Source organism: Camellia sinensis, chromosome 6 (assembly GCF_055761805.1).
Source record: "Camellia sinensis isolate YWXY chromosome 6, ASM5576180v1, whole genome shotgun sequence".
Classification (NCBI taxonomy): Eukaryota; Viridiplantae; Streptophyta; class Magnoliopsida; order Ericales; family Theaceae; genus Camellia; species Camellia sinensis.
In genome coordinates, this window is record NC_138966.1 from 107,440,438 (window position 1) to 107,456,593 (window position 16,156).

A 16,156-nucleotide genomic window follows, 5' to 3' on the forward strand; every position below is an offset into this window, starting at 1 on the left:
TTGGAGGAATTAAAGCTGCAGATTCTATTGTTAGCCTGGCAAGCTCTGCAATTTGAGAAATAAGTTGTGTGCGAAGAATATTATTTTGATATAATATTATGGGTGTTGGTGGATGTGTATTATGGTTGTTTTAATATAGGATATAATTGTCATTAAAATAATATTTCATTAAACATGTAGACTGAGTTAATTAGGTGTGTGGAAATAGAATTTCTCAACTATTTCATAAAGGATAGACCTTTCACCAACAAAAAATATCCATTGAACATAATGCTTTATATCTTCCTTACCTCAAACTTTTTTACAATTATCTCCTTGACAAATTGTGCGTATTTTTTCATTTTATTCTTGCAAATTTAATAATAAATTTATAGACAAAGAACTAATAAGTGAATTAATCACATAAAATATAGGTTGTAATATAAGTGAAACACTATCTCATGTATATAGTGAAAATTGTTTGGCAGTGGCTTTTCTTCAATCCGAAATCGAATTTGAGTGTGTTATTGGGCTTCCGTGGGCCTACCACGGAGCTACATCGATGATCCGAATTGTTCAATGTGTAAAGCTCATCGAGTACTTCATCCTTGCAAAAAAATCACATTGATCAGATAATAATCACTTGATTAGATCAAATTTGTGTCAACGGTAATTATGATTTTAAAAATAAATTATTCACACAAATGTGATTTGATCAAATAGCTATTGATACCCGATCAATGTGATTTTTTGCAAAGATGAAATACTCGACGAGCCCTACATATTTAACAGTTTGGATCATCAAGATTGGCCCAAAATGAGCCCATAACAGACCAGATTGGACCGTCCAGTTGGTTAGCCCAATTGGAGACAGTCGAAGCCCAAATTGTTTTACATAGTTGATTCTTAATACTTTTGTTTTTAGACAAAGTTAGAGAGCAATTTCGATTCACATTCAATAAACAATCCTGCTATATTTTCCTAATTGAACTCCTCAATTTTACTCCAATGATGTGAATAAAAAGGTAAAGTTTAAGAGAGAGATGAGTGAGAATGTGTCTTCATGTGGATTTTAGCCACATCATTAAATGTAGAATTAGAAGGCTTTAATTAGGGGATGAATAATTTTTTTTCACTAAATTGACTAACCGGAAACAAGTCGAGAAAGCCATTTTTTTGAGTTAGGATCCCATATCTCCAACTTTTGTGCCCGTTCTCTGTTTCAAGGCTTACATATTGCCACATGTTTTTATTTATTTATTTTTTGAATAAATTATAAATACACCTCTTAAAATTTACTTAAAATACAAATTGTCCTTTATGGTTTTAGAAATTATATCCCATCCATTCAAGTTTCTAATCTCATAACAAATTACCCATTTTATTAATAAATCATCAAGATGATTAGTAATTTTTAATGATGTTAGAAATATATTTCAATTATAGCAATTCAAATAATTTTATTGTTATATAGGAAAGTATAGTTGGGAATTTTATTTTTTTAGTTAATTTTGTTAAATAATTTTTTTTGGTAAAAGGGTATTTGTAATTTCCAAAATCACAGAGGGCAACTAATTTGTATTTTAAACAAACTTCAAAGAGTGCATTTGTAATTTGGGATTCGAGTATGGTCCACCATTTGCCGTTCTTTGAATGGACTAAGGTGTAAGTCAGATTCTAACTACAGAGGCAATTCCTTATGGGTAATCAACTAATCTTAAGTTAGAGTTTAATTATCCTAACGTGTTCACACAACACAACTTCATATATATATATATATATATATATATAGGCAAAATAATAATTACAAGATTCTTAAAATTGGATTAAAGTGGAGATGAAGAATACGAAGCGGTTATGGTGATAACATCGGGATTAACTGAAATATGGATGAATGGTATTATGTCATGGTTTCAAACTTCAATGTGATCAAGGATATAGAGGTAATGACTAAACTAGATATTTAACTTGAAACTGCATTGGTCATTCGCGTTTCAAACTGAATATCCAAGATTCATCCCTAAGTAAAGAAAATGAAATCATTTACAAGAAGCCTTGGGCTAAATAAAATAATCAATGCTTAAATGAGGTCAATTTTACAAATAGTAGTATATAAAATAGGACTAGATGGACATGACTTAATCTTGGAAAATGATGACATCAAATAAAAGTTATGAATACAAGATGAGGGTATGATGATTGATAAAAGATGCATAGAACTAATAGTACCCCTACTACGTGATGTGAGGCATTGTTCAGAGTTAAAACCACCTCCAGATCCTGAAATATGTCCTTATAAATTGATGTTGCTATGCCCAAAATTTGAAGAAATTCCCTAAGGAAAGTGAAGAAAATTTCTATTTTTGATGTCTTTTAGTTGATAGAATAGGTAGTGTTATAATTATATAACATAATCAGGGCAAAGTAGTTGCTAACTGCAGGTCGAAACGTATGGATAAGGGTTGAACCTAGGCTCTGATACCAAGTTGTGACTCCCCAAAAATCGGGAACATTAGAGAATGTATTAACAAATAAATACAGGGTTTATCTAAGGTTACAAAAGTAGGAAATGTCACTAATGAGTCCTTTGGTTAATAACCAAGCAAAATCCTAGGAAGGTCAGAGGAGTCAATATAGCCTCCCTTTTAAGTCCAACAACCTTAGATAACAGAGCTACCTTTTTGACAGATCTTGACAAAATATTAACACAAGGCCTACATGAGTTGACAGAGTATACAGATAGGTTACAAATGATATATATAATAATTACAAAACATGTCTTAATTACAACAAGGATTAATCATTTACAAACTTAAAACGTGTTTACATAACTAGTTCCTAACTCTCATAGGATAGCCATACGTTTTCAAATATTTCAACTTTGCCTTTGACCGGTCTAATAGTCTTCAATACCTGGCATGAAACTCCATGAGCTTTGAATGCCCAGTAAACAAGCACACACCCCGTTCCCTTTTCCCAATCTAATACACCATCACATTTATAACAAACAAGTAATGAAGCATGATATTCAAGTCAATAACAAGGATTACAAGGTTAGATGTTAGTATTCTAGAAATCCCCTAAAGAGATTTCATCCTTCCAACCGCAAGAATTGGACACCAGACTATTCGGAACTCCCCTTTTTGCTGCTTTGTTGCAGAACTTACCTCAGATGCCTACCAACGGTTATATACCACGTAGGGCCAACTGCAAGGCCTCAAAAATGACAGCGAAAAAAAAAAGGTTTTATCACCCTGAATCCAACCTTATCCTTAAAAAAAAAAATTTTATCCTCCTGAATGTCTCATCTGGATCCAACCTTATCTCACCAATAAAACCATCGCAAAGAGTCCAAATACGTCCATTCCATTCTCGGGTTTACGCGATAATCGCTTGGGCAAGACTTAACCTTCAATTAGGGAGCATATCCCATCAATCCATACATAACACATTATCATCTCTTTATTATCCAAGTGATCGAAAATCCAATACCACCCAATTAAGGTTTCTGTTGAGTTGGATGTCTTAAAATAAGATTAGAACAACTTAACAAGATAGTAATATCCACATAAGCATGAACATCATCAATTGAAGAAGATAAGGAACATAACCATAACACATGCAATATCATACCAATACACATATTTATGAACATAAGAGCATAAAACACTCATGCAAAATTAAATTTCCAAATTCAGTACCATTTAAAGATGAAAACCAAAAGGGCTATTTCAGATTTTTCCCAAACTCAGACTTTATATGGTTCTTAGAGAATTTAATCTAGTTTTCAGAACATCTTTCGGAAATGGAATAGCTTTTCTAGATTTTTAGTTATTTAAGAAACACTCCAGCGCTGTCCAGATTCGTCGACCGTTACGAAAATTGGATTTTCTTACAAACCACTCACTCTTTTTTAATCAAACCAATTTTCATTGAAAGATAACTCCTTAAGTAATATTTTGACATAAAACTGAGGTCCATAAGATTTTTCTACATTTTTCTAGAATTTTTGAAAGTTAGCTGTAAAACAGATTTTTCATGCACAATATTCAAAATAAGAAGATTGGTGAGAAAAGAGACCAACTAAGGAAAATTTTCCACTTCTTTTGTGATGAAAACATACTAAATAATTTATTAATAACTCATATTTTTATAGTGGTGGTATGCCTTTAAACAAAATGTGAGATATGGGAAGAAAAATGTAGTTTTGCATCTATTAAGAGGAAATATGAAGAGAAGAAGGGTTGAAGCCCAATTCGTCCACTTAGAACACATGAACACCATTATAACACATCTGAAAATATTATTTTATATCTCTAAGAATATGTAATTGAAAAAGGAAAATAAAAGAGAGAGTTGTGTTGTAGCTTACTTTATGTTAGGTGAAGTGCATGCACAATTTTCTCCTCTTTTTCCCTCCTCCACTACCAAAGTTCACTCTATTCCTCTTCTTCTTTCTCTTAACCAAATGTGTAGGTGTGTGAGTGTATTCTTGTATGTAAAATGCTAAGGGAGGGTTGTTTTTATAATAAAATTGATGCAAAAGGTCCAAAATGCCCATTGGTTGGAATTGGATTGGATATTTTAGATTTACTTGGAATCTAATGGAATGGTGAATGATTAGAGGCCTTAATTATACAATTAATCATGATCTAGTTAGGATTTGGTTAGGAGTGGACTTAGAGTGGAGGCATAGTTCTATGTTTTGGGGGTACTTGCCAATATTTTTCCTTGATTTCATGGATACAGTTTGAAAAAGTTGTAAAATTTTCTATTCCCTAGGATGGCTGGCCATGTGGGCTGATTTGAGAAAATTAATTTATTTTTTTCTTGTGTGTAATTGTTGGAAATTGTCAAATATAGTGTATAATATAGGTTTAAAGGTACAAGTGTACATATATATATATATATATATATACATTAGTACGAGTTTGGGGTCAATTAGAGATTTAATAAAAATGTGAGAGCTTTGGGTTTAATTCATGTATTGGAACATTTATTTAAGTGTAGTATTTAATTTAATTAGGATTTGGAACTTCAATTCTTTTAAAGTTTCTTTATTTCAAATTAAACGGTGAGTCGTAATGAGAACCGAAAGTCTAGGGATTTTGATTGGAAAATATAGTTAGGGAATTAATTTAATTATTATTAGGGATTTGGAAATGATCCCTGAGTTCTCAGGTTCAATCAAGATTTGCGAGTTTCCGATTGGCGCGCGTTTTCGGCTCTACAACTAAATTTGAAAATAAATAAGGGATCGAAGGTCTATAATGAAATAGTTCAAAAGTAAAGGTCTAAATAAAATTACCAAGGTCAGGGGTCTCATAGTTAAATAAATAATATTAGTGTGTAAAAACGATTACTAAGCTATCGAGGTCAATTTACGGGTTTATTTACTATGCATCTTCGATTTTAGGGTTAAATTTGTGAATAAATAAAGAACTAAGGGTTTTATTATAATAACTCTAAATTTAGAGACTTAATAGAGTTTATAAAAGTTAGGAGTCTCACATATTATACATTTTAAATTTCAAAGGTAATTAGTATAATTTAGTTTAAAAAATATTTTATCGCATTATAAAAAACCAAACGTAAAAAAAAAATTTAAAAAAATTATTTTACATGCAAACAAACAAAGCCTAATTAGCAAATTTATTTAGGGACGATTACCAAATATATATAAATATATATTCCAGAGTTTAACTTTTGTAACGAAATAAATTATGAGTTTTTAATTTTATCAATTTAAACTTTAATATTTTAATTTATTTTCAATCTAAATCATTTTTCCATTTTCATTAACTAAAATTGAAAAAAAAAATATTTTAGTCATTAAACTCAATATAAGTATACATAAAATGTTTAAATATCTAATTTTATTGAGTTTAATGACTAAAATATTACTTAATAGAAATGGGCAAATGAGTTAGATTGAAAACAAATCAAAATTTAAAATTTAAAATTTAAATTGATAAATTTAAAATTTAAAAACTTATTTTATTATAACGATCAAATCTTGAATATTTTTGTTAATAATTTCCCTTTTATTTGTTGTTGTTGTTGATGTTGTTGCTGTTGCTATCATTATTATTATTATTATTATCAATGTATGAAATGCAAAGCAAGTGAACAAGCGAAACTTGGGTGTGACTAGAGCTGCAAATGAATCGAGCCAATGCGATTTTTAGTATGTTTAGTCTTGTTTATTAAGATTTTAACGAGTTTGAACTCAATAAAAATTTAACGAACCAAGTTTGAGCCGAGTTGGTTTAAGCTTGACTCGAGCTCTATTCATGAATCCTAACGAGGCCAAAAATTATAAATTCATAATTGCATATGAGACTAAAGTTACAATTGAAACTTTGCTTATACGATTATATATACAATATATAATTGTGCACCTACCTGTATTAATGTAATACTCTGTTTCTTAGTTGGTATTTTCATCAATAAATATTCCTTCCTTTTGTTGATAAATATACAATATATATAAGTATACTAAAAAAAAAAGTCAATATCTTTCTAAAATAATAATATCTATCACTACTATTATATAAATATATTATTTATAGTTAACTATTATTTACATATAAATAAATTTAGCTATTATTTACATTTATATTATTTAAATATATAAATAACATATTTATCCTATTTTTAATACATATTGTGAGACCGGGAAAATCTTCTCACATGGATTGTAGAGATCCAACGAAGAGATGAACTTTGCCCTTGTATATATGCAAAAGTGAACATAGTCGGTGCTACCCAACTGGGGTTGCCGGTCGGAGATACTCCAATGATAAAGTTAGTCACTTGATTGAAAGAATAAAGCTATAGAAATCAAGAATGTTGGTGTGTAATGTAGGCAGAGAGCACATGCCTTCTCTTTTGGGATGCCCCTCTTTATATAGATGGGGGTATGATATTTGTTTGGGTTGGACCCATTATAAGCCTTGTTTGGGTTAACTCCAATAAGTTGATATATATTTTTTTCTAGCTTCCACAATTGCCCCAAAACTTTCATTGTCTGTGGTAGAAGGAATGAGAGTTTTTCTTGCCGAGTTACGCTGTTCAAATAGCTGTTAAGTTTTTTTGATAAAGAACACTCTGAATAAATTAATAAAATGTATGAATGAATGACTGCATAAGTGTATGTATGCTTGAATGTATGTATAAATGTACGTATGTCTTGAATGTATGTATAAATATATATATGTCTATCATAGGATGGGGGGTGAGCTAAAACCCATGAAGGAATATAGTATAGAGAGGTTAAATAAAGGATGACGATCATAGGACGACATTATATCACATGAGTTCCAAACAAATCATAACGATGGGCCGCGGTATTGTTACCCTCAGGCAAGGGTCGTAGGCTGCGGTATTATGACCCTTGGGTGAGGGTGTAGGCCACGGTATTATGAACCCTGGACAAGGGTGTAGGCCGTGGTATTATATAACCCTCAGGCGAGGGTGTAGTATATTGCCGAGTGTAAAGATTGCGTCTAAATATGGACTTTCATGCCGAGCTAGAGATATTTCTATGTGCCAAGCACGAAAATGATTGCTTGAACCAAATAAGACAGATTAAATAATGTAGATATATCAGCCAAAAGAGTGGGAAGCTGTAAAAACTATAAGAATGACGGCGCGCGCAAAAATATACGAAGAACTGCCGAATGTCATGTATTGCCCCAAAACTGGTTCTTGCTTGGAGCTGTGCGAAAATGAGCGGGAGTTTGTAATTCAAGTAAATGTCGTTGTAGTGTTTGAACCAAGTTGGCCAAGTATGCATGCATAGCAGAGGTGCCGAGATGATGATCGGCTGATATGCCCCAATTGGAAAGTGAAAAGTTGACTAACATGTCAATAAATGGCCAAGGTAACGCAATGAATGATCAGGGAAGATGGAGGATTATTTCCTCGTCCCAAGATCCTACTGCTGAAATTGCATGCCGATCGGATAGAATTCGACCGCTGATTTGCATTTAATGTTCCCGATTGGCCGATGTATTGATCTCAATATACGACTCAGAATTTGCAAACTTAGACCATATAGATGTGTTCAGAAGGCTCCAAATAGTTGGAAACGATCATTAGATTGTTGTAATCGAACTCCTGATGGCGTAGTTGTAGCCAAAATAGAGCTGATGGCTCAGATTGGTTGAGAATGGTGCTCTGCGAAGCACTGGATAATTGCTCGACAAAAAATAAAAGGAAGGTGCTGGTGAGCATTGAACTCTTGCTTTCATGGTGAAATAATAACACTAAACCACGTTGCCATGACATATCCTTGTGTATATATTTTGCACAATATATATTTGAACTTGATTGTTTGGCTATGACATGATGTAACTTAGCCGCAATGCATACAATAATTTCTTTTGTTTGCCAACTTGTGGTCGTGTTCTTCAACAAAATAAGTGAATTTATGGGCAAATTTTTCCTAGCTCGTATGGCTTCGCTTTAGCTCCGATTTTGACGCAGTTTGTTGTGTTGGACTCGACTTAATGAGTACTTGGTATGGCCAAAACTTGATTTCAACGATTTTGAAAATTTTAGTTTTCTGCAATTTGGTATGTTTCGCAAGTGCTAGCGAACTTTGGTTAGTTCTTGGTTGGTGGGCTTGGACTCATTGAGTTGACACAAATTCGCTAGTATTTTCAAATGTGGATTTAGGCAAGCCGAGATGCTAGTGCTATGTCGACATAGTAGTGCCGAGCAATATTGCCAAATAATATGCCGAATAATGTTGATGTGCTGAGTAACATGTTTATGCTGAGCAAGATGTATAAACAATGATGCTTGTGGAAAAAAGTACCAAGCCAAGATGCCAAGATATTAGTGTCAAGCAATATTGCCAAATAATGTGCCGAATAAGTAATGTTGTGGTGTAATGTTTTGCCGAATAAATTGTTGAAGCCGAATAAGGTTCATGAATAATGTTGAATTAATAATGGTGCAAAATAATGTTGCCAAATAAAGGTATGCACTGCCAAATAATGTTGATGAGTAATGTTGAATTAATAACGGTGCACAATAATGTTGCCGGCTAATAGCTATATATATATATATATATATTTTTTTTTTTTTTTTTTTTGTTAGTGTTCAAAAAGATGACAAATGGTGTGAGGCCGAATGTAAAAGAAATTCAAGTTGTGGTTCCTGTCCCAGGTAGCAGTAGATGGCATGAATGATCAGTAAAGATGGGTAATTGTGGCCTAGCTCCTGGAGCTTGCTGTCAAAATTGCATGCTAATCGAACATGATTTGACCGTTGATTTATCATTTAACGTCCCTGATTTGCCAGTTTATTGATCCCAATTTGATACTTGAAATTCACAAACTTGAACTCCAAAAACGGATTCTACACGGCGAAAACCTTGAGGGTAGTCATGCCCAAAGTTATCAGACCACCCGATTAACCCGAACGCACTAAGATGCAACGGAGCACCTTGTGCCGAGAAGCGCACAATAACTCATAATGTCATCTCCTTCATGCAACAAGTAATGAAATGCAGAATTTTTAAATTCAAACTCCTGACTTTGAGCCCTTGTATCTCCCTCGTTTTAAGTCTGATTGGCCTCATTTTGCAGCGTTGGATTTATTACTCGGCCTAGTGTGCATTCCATTATTCAGACACGTTATTCCGCCTCGGATTAGATACTGTTGGACCTCTGAAAGTTGACCGAAAATAAGGTTGGTCGACTTTTTTTGCTGTTGTTGTTGTTGTTGTTGTTGTTATTGTTATTGCTGTTGTGTCCGTGTGTGTTCGGCTCGTCAATGTTGCGAAGTAATTAGTGGTATGGTTGCGCAATGTAAGTAACTCGGCAAACTTGTTGCGGCTAAAGATTTTTGTAAACGGGTTAACTTGTTGCGGCTAAAGATTTTTGTAAACGGGTTGTGATTGCTGATAACGGAAGTGTTGCGGTCCGATGGTCCGTTGCAGAGCTTGAACAAGATGGCTAAAGCCATTGCTAGAAAACGGTTCCTGTGAGATGATGACATTGCCGTATGACATGGCTGATCTTGCCAAAGAATCTTGGTGTGGTCAGAATGAGGATTTGACGCGTGCTCAGTGAAAGTTGGTGCTCCATTCTACTCAACATGGTTTAGCATTGGTGAACTTTAGCTCTCCTCACTGAGCTTGGTCAAGGTGGCCAATGCCTTTGCTAGAAAAAGGTTCTTGAGGAATGACGACATCGCCGAGTGACATGGGTGATCTTGCCGAAGAACCTTGATGTGAAATAGGGAGAATGATCATCGATTTTACATGCTCGGCGAGGCTTATACTTTGCCGAGACTATTTCACGATTCTGATTGGTGAGTTCGACACATATGGATTATAATATGTTCCTAGAACCCAATTTCAATGATGGGATGTGATACGAGTTTTGGTTTGGAGAAATTGGAGTACATTCGGCATCTTATAATTCGACGGTGGTCCGAACCAGTGAAGCAGTGAATGAGATACTCGGCCCCTTGGTTGGCAGCATTTTTATTTTATTTTATTTTATTCACTTGCCAAGAAAAATTCTAGAGAGAGAGAGAGAATCAAGACCCAATTGCAGAGCTACTAACTTCATCTTGTTTTGTCAACCTTTCTAGGCAATATTGATATTTAACAAGGGTTTGATCAAATCTGTGAGCATAAATAGATACATACATACATAGACGTACATATATATATATATATATATATATATCTGTATACTTGAATTTTAGCAATAAACATAATCAAAATGAAAGAAGCCAAAGACCCAATTACAGGTCTTCTTTTTTAGAAAGAGATTGGTTAACCTTAGAGCTCACTGGTCCAAGCACCTTGAGTGTCGTATTTATTCTTCTCTTCGTTGAATTCTGTAGCTCTTTCCCATAGACGGCGCCAATTGTGAGACCGGGAAAATCCTCTCGCATGGATTGTAGAGATCCAACGAAGAGATGAGCTTTGCTCCTGTATATCTGCAAAGATGAACATAGTCGGCGCCACCCAACCGGGGTTGCCAGCCGGAGATACTCTGATGATGAAGTTAGTCACTTGATTGAAAGAATGAAGCTATAGAAATCAAGAGTGTTGGTGTGTAGTATAGGGAGAGAGCACATACCTCCTCTTCTGGGATGCCCCCTTTTATATAGATTGGGGGTGTGATATTTGTTTGGGCTGGACCCATTGTAGGCCTTGTTTGGGTTAACCCCAATAAGCTGATATATATTTTTTTTATGGTTCCCACACATATTTTTATATTATTTAATATATAAATAATATATTTATTCTATTTTTTAAATAAATGTTAAACGAGCCAGCTAACAAGTTGAACTAATAAGTCGAGTTTTAGTATGTTTAGGCTTGTTTATTAAGATTTTAACGAGTTCAAATTCTGTAATGCCCCCAAAATAAATACAACTAATCCAAATTATAAGAGAAGTGAGTATGATAGAATTGATATGCTTTCATTCATCAACGTTCGTATTACAAAATATAACACATGCAATATACATTCATAAATGCTCATCATGAATCTATAACATGTAATACCAGTTAGTAATCAACAAAATAAATGCCCTATGGGCTTATATCTTTCCAAGACATTGCTTGGTTATAGCAAAATGAAGAGTCTATTTCAATACAACTTAGTTCTTGGCTACACAAAATAAATAAAATAAAAGGAAGCTCTTTCTCCAAGTCTCCCCAGACTACTGTCTCGGCAGAGACATGTCTCCAATACCTGAAAATGGTTCCCAAGTAGGGTGAGCCAAAGCCCAGTAGAAACATACTAACACAATATATAAGAATTAACAAGATATAAATATGATGCACATGTTTCTTGTCCTGCGACAAAAATGCCAAACTCGCATCTCAATTCATACATTTTGGTTCAATAGACACCTCCACTGCATTTAACCCATCAACAGAGGTTACACCTCACAAATTTCCAACAGATAAAATCATCAAACAAATACATTCACTTTTATTTGTCATTTTATGGAAATTTCATCCGCAAGAATCGGCACCCATGTATACAAATGGTTTTCAAGACTTTCACCCTGGGCACACAGGCCAACTTAGTTCAATGGAGTCCATCCTCTTTCTTCTCCTCAAAACATGGAGTACATCCCCTTTCTTCTCCCGAATATCATACATATGTAATGTATATCATTCATAATCATATTCAATGATAATGGTTAAAGGGTTAGTTTCAATTCGCCTAATCCACATGCCATGTCTACAACAATCATGACTATCCTCCACCGACAGCCCAAAGTAGATAAATCATCAAATTTCCATAGGTGAGTGATTAAACAAATCCAACAACACCATTTATGTATACATTCTCCCAATTTCACATTTGCCATACCAATTTTATTATTTATACAAAATAATTATTTAAGACATTTTAGGGCAAAGCTCATCATTTTCCAAATATTAATCCAAAGACCAAAATCAACTATTTTAACACAAGATGATTTCATATCCAAACCCCATAATCATTTATGTAACACCCACATAGAAACCTCTATTTTCATACTTGAACCAAAACCCTAGGTTTGCTTAAAACATTCCTAAATCTCACCATTTTCACACAACAACCTATAACCAAGTTAAAACTCATATTAAGGTATAGAGAGTCCCTACCTCAAGTTTAGAAGATCAATGGAATAAGGACGAAACTTCAATGACGCCAAAACCAAACTCTAATCGGATCAAAACGGAGCTCTCAAGATGCTCTACCATTTTCCTAAAGACACTAGGGCAGAGAGATCAACGAATCTAGGAGAAAATGTAGAGAGAAATAGAGTATTTTGGAGAGAGAGTGTCTCACTTTAGGGTTTTTGGAAGAAAAGATCTAAACAAATGATATAAAAAGTTATTTTCGTGATCTGATATACACACAGTCCGCTCGAGCGCAAGAGTTGACACTCGAGAGTTAGACACAAAAAATTGTTCCGTTCGAGCGCAAGAAAGGCTGTTCGAGTGCCAAGACACAATGAACAAGACGCTCACCGCTCGAGTGCACGAAAGGCCACTTGAGCGTAGAAAACTCACATCTAGTAGTTTTGCAAACAACAGACCAGTGCTCGAGCGCAAGGAAGGTTGCTCGAGCACCCACCCGCTCGAGCCTAGAAAACACTCTCCTAGTAATTTTGCAGACTTGCAAAGTACTGAGAATTCGCAAAGCCTGCTCGAGTGCGAGAAGTGCCGCTCAAGCAGAGGAGCAAAATTACAAAGCCCGCTCGAGGCAAGAATGGCCGCTTGAATGGAAGAGTAAAAACCTGGGCAACAAAGGTTTGGAAAAACAAGCAACCAACCTGTCCCAAACGCACAATAACAATCCAATAACCAAATTTAAGGAGGATTAAGGGGAAAACGACAATGAACAACATTCAGAAACTATAAACCCGAGTTCAGACTGCCACAAGTGTCGGGTCAAAATTGGGATCGCTATAACTTCCCCTCCTTAAAGAATTTCGTTTTCGAAATTTCAAATCAAGTTTTAAAATACAATTAAAACTAATTATGACAACGATAACCATTCAATTCCATCACCATGACCCATTTACCAGTCATCCATTCCCAAAAACAAGATAAATAATGCCTCAGCACTAAATAGACAATTCGTATTTTCCCAAATCGTATGCAATGTTTAATCAAAATCGAAGTTCTTTTTCTGAAATTTGCACGGCATATACAATGCTCCCAAAAGTGATATAACATACAAAATATTTCATATTCTTAAAACATATACAATACTTATATTGAATCCATGTCTTCAAAACATCCATAACATATACAATGTTCTCATAATTTAAAACATATACAATGCTTATACTTTTTATTAACATAATCAAAATCTCAATATATGTTCAGGCACCAACAAATAAGTTCGGATAGTTCTCTCGGACTTCCAATTCGCTCCCAAATTACTTCCTCGACCCCGTGATGTTTCCACAATACCTTTACTAAGGGAATTGTCTTGCCTCGCAAGACTTGGTCCCGTCTATCCAAGACTCTCACTAGCCTCTCCTCATACGAGGCATCCCCATCTACCTCTAAATCGGTCCAATCCAACCCATGTGATGGATCTGGCTCATACTTCCAGAGCATACTAATGTGAAACATGTCATGAACCCTGGAAAAGCTATGGCGGCAACGCCCAATGGTAAGCAACCTCTTCGATCCGCTCAAGGATCTCAAAAGGCCCAATAAATCGAGGGGACAACTTCCCACTCTTTCCAAATAGCATCAAACCCCGCCTAGGTGATATTTTCAGGAACACATAATCTCTCACCTCAAAAGACAAGGGTCTCCTCCTACGGTCAGCATAACTCTTTTGGTGACTCTGGGCCGTAACCAACCTCTTACAGATAAGTGTAACTTTCTCCGTTGTTTCTCGAACCAACTCTGGGCCCAACAAAGGTGCATCACCCACCTCGGCCCAACACACGGGGGACCTATACGGTCGACCATACAAGGTCTCAAATGGTGCCATGCCAATACTCGATTGAAAACTACTATTATAGGCGAACTCCACTAAGGGCAAATGCCTCTCCCACAAATCCTTAAAATCAAGGATACAACCTTGAAACATATCCTCTAAAATCTAAATGGTACGCTCTGACTGCCCGTCAGTCTGAGGATAATACACTGTGCTAAAAGTCAGCCTAGTGCCCAAGGCACCTTGTAAACTCTGCCACAACTGGGCCGTAAAACACGGATCTCTATTCGAAACAATCGTCACTGGGACCCTGTGCAACTTCATTATGTCTCGAATATACAAGTCGGCAAGGAAATCTACTGAGTCATTCACACGCATAGGTATAAAGTGCGTCAACTTGGTCAACCGGTCAACTACCACCCAAATGGCATCACAACCTTGTTAAGTCCTCGGAAGGCCCAAAACAAAATACATCATGATATGCTCCCACTTCCACTTGGCTATAGGCAAAGGTTGCAACAAACGCACTGGCCTCTGATGTTCGGCCTTCACTTGTTAACAAGTAAGGCACCTCGATACAAATATCGCCATATCCTTCTTCATACCCCTTCACCAAAACTGGCAACTAAGGTCGTGATACATCTTTGTGCCTCCCGGATGCACTGCAAGACGTGAATGGTGAAACTCTTGAAGTACTTCCTCTCGGCAAGGCTCCGGTACGAATAAACAGTTACGGTATCTCACACTCAGGTTAGGATACACATTCAAGCCTCTTTCTACTTTTCCATTGGAGATCTTCACCCGGAGAGATTCTGTCTCAAGATCACCCTTCTGTGCTTCTATCACTCGGCTCACGAGTGTAGGCTACGCAACCACCGAAAATAAAGTGGCAGACTCAACAAACTCACCCAAGATGCAAGTCAAACTCCCCAATATCGCCCATTCCCGAATGACAATACAAGCTATGCTGCTAATAGATTTCCTACTCAATGTATCGGCCACAACATTGGTTTTTCCCAGATGATAATGCAGCTCGAAGTCATAATCCTCTATGAACTTCATCCACCTTCTCTGTCTCAAATTCAAATATTTCTGTGTAAATAGATACTTCAGACTCTTATGATCAAAAAATACTTTAAATTTCTCACTATACAAATAGTGCCTCCAAATCTTTGAGGCAAAGATCACCACCGCTAACTCTAGGTCGTGAGTAGGGTAGTTCCTCTCATGTGTTTTCAGCTATCGCGAGCCATAGGCTACTACCTTCTCTTTTTGCATCAAAACACAACCTAAGCCTTCCCGTAAGGCATCACAATACACTGAATAACCCAAACCCATCTCAGGAATAATCTTAACTGGAGCAGTGGTCAGTCTAACTTTAAGTTCTTGGAATGATTTCTCACAAGTCTCACTCTACACAAATTTGAGCCCTTTCCTCGTCAGTCTAGTCAATGGCGAGGCTAGTCTAGAGAAGTCCTTCACAAATCGACGATAGTACCCAGCTAACTACAAGAAACTACGGATCTTAAATGCATTCTTAGGTTGTGCCCAATCTTGCACCGCCTCTATCTTGGATGAATCTACTATCACCCCTTCCCCGGATACCACATGGCCTAAGAACTTAACTTCTCTCAGCCAGAATTCACACTTCCCAAACTTAGCATACAACATGTGAGTTCTAAGCAACTCAAGTACTACCCGCAAGTGTTCCTCATATTCCTCCTCAGAGGGTGAGTAGA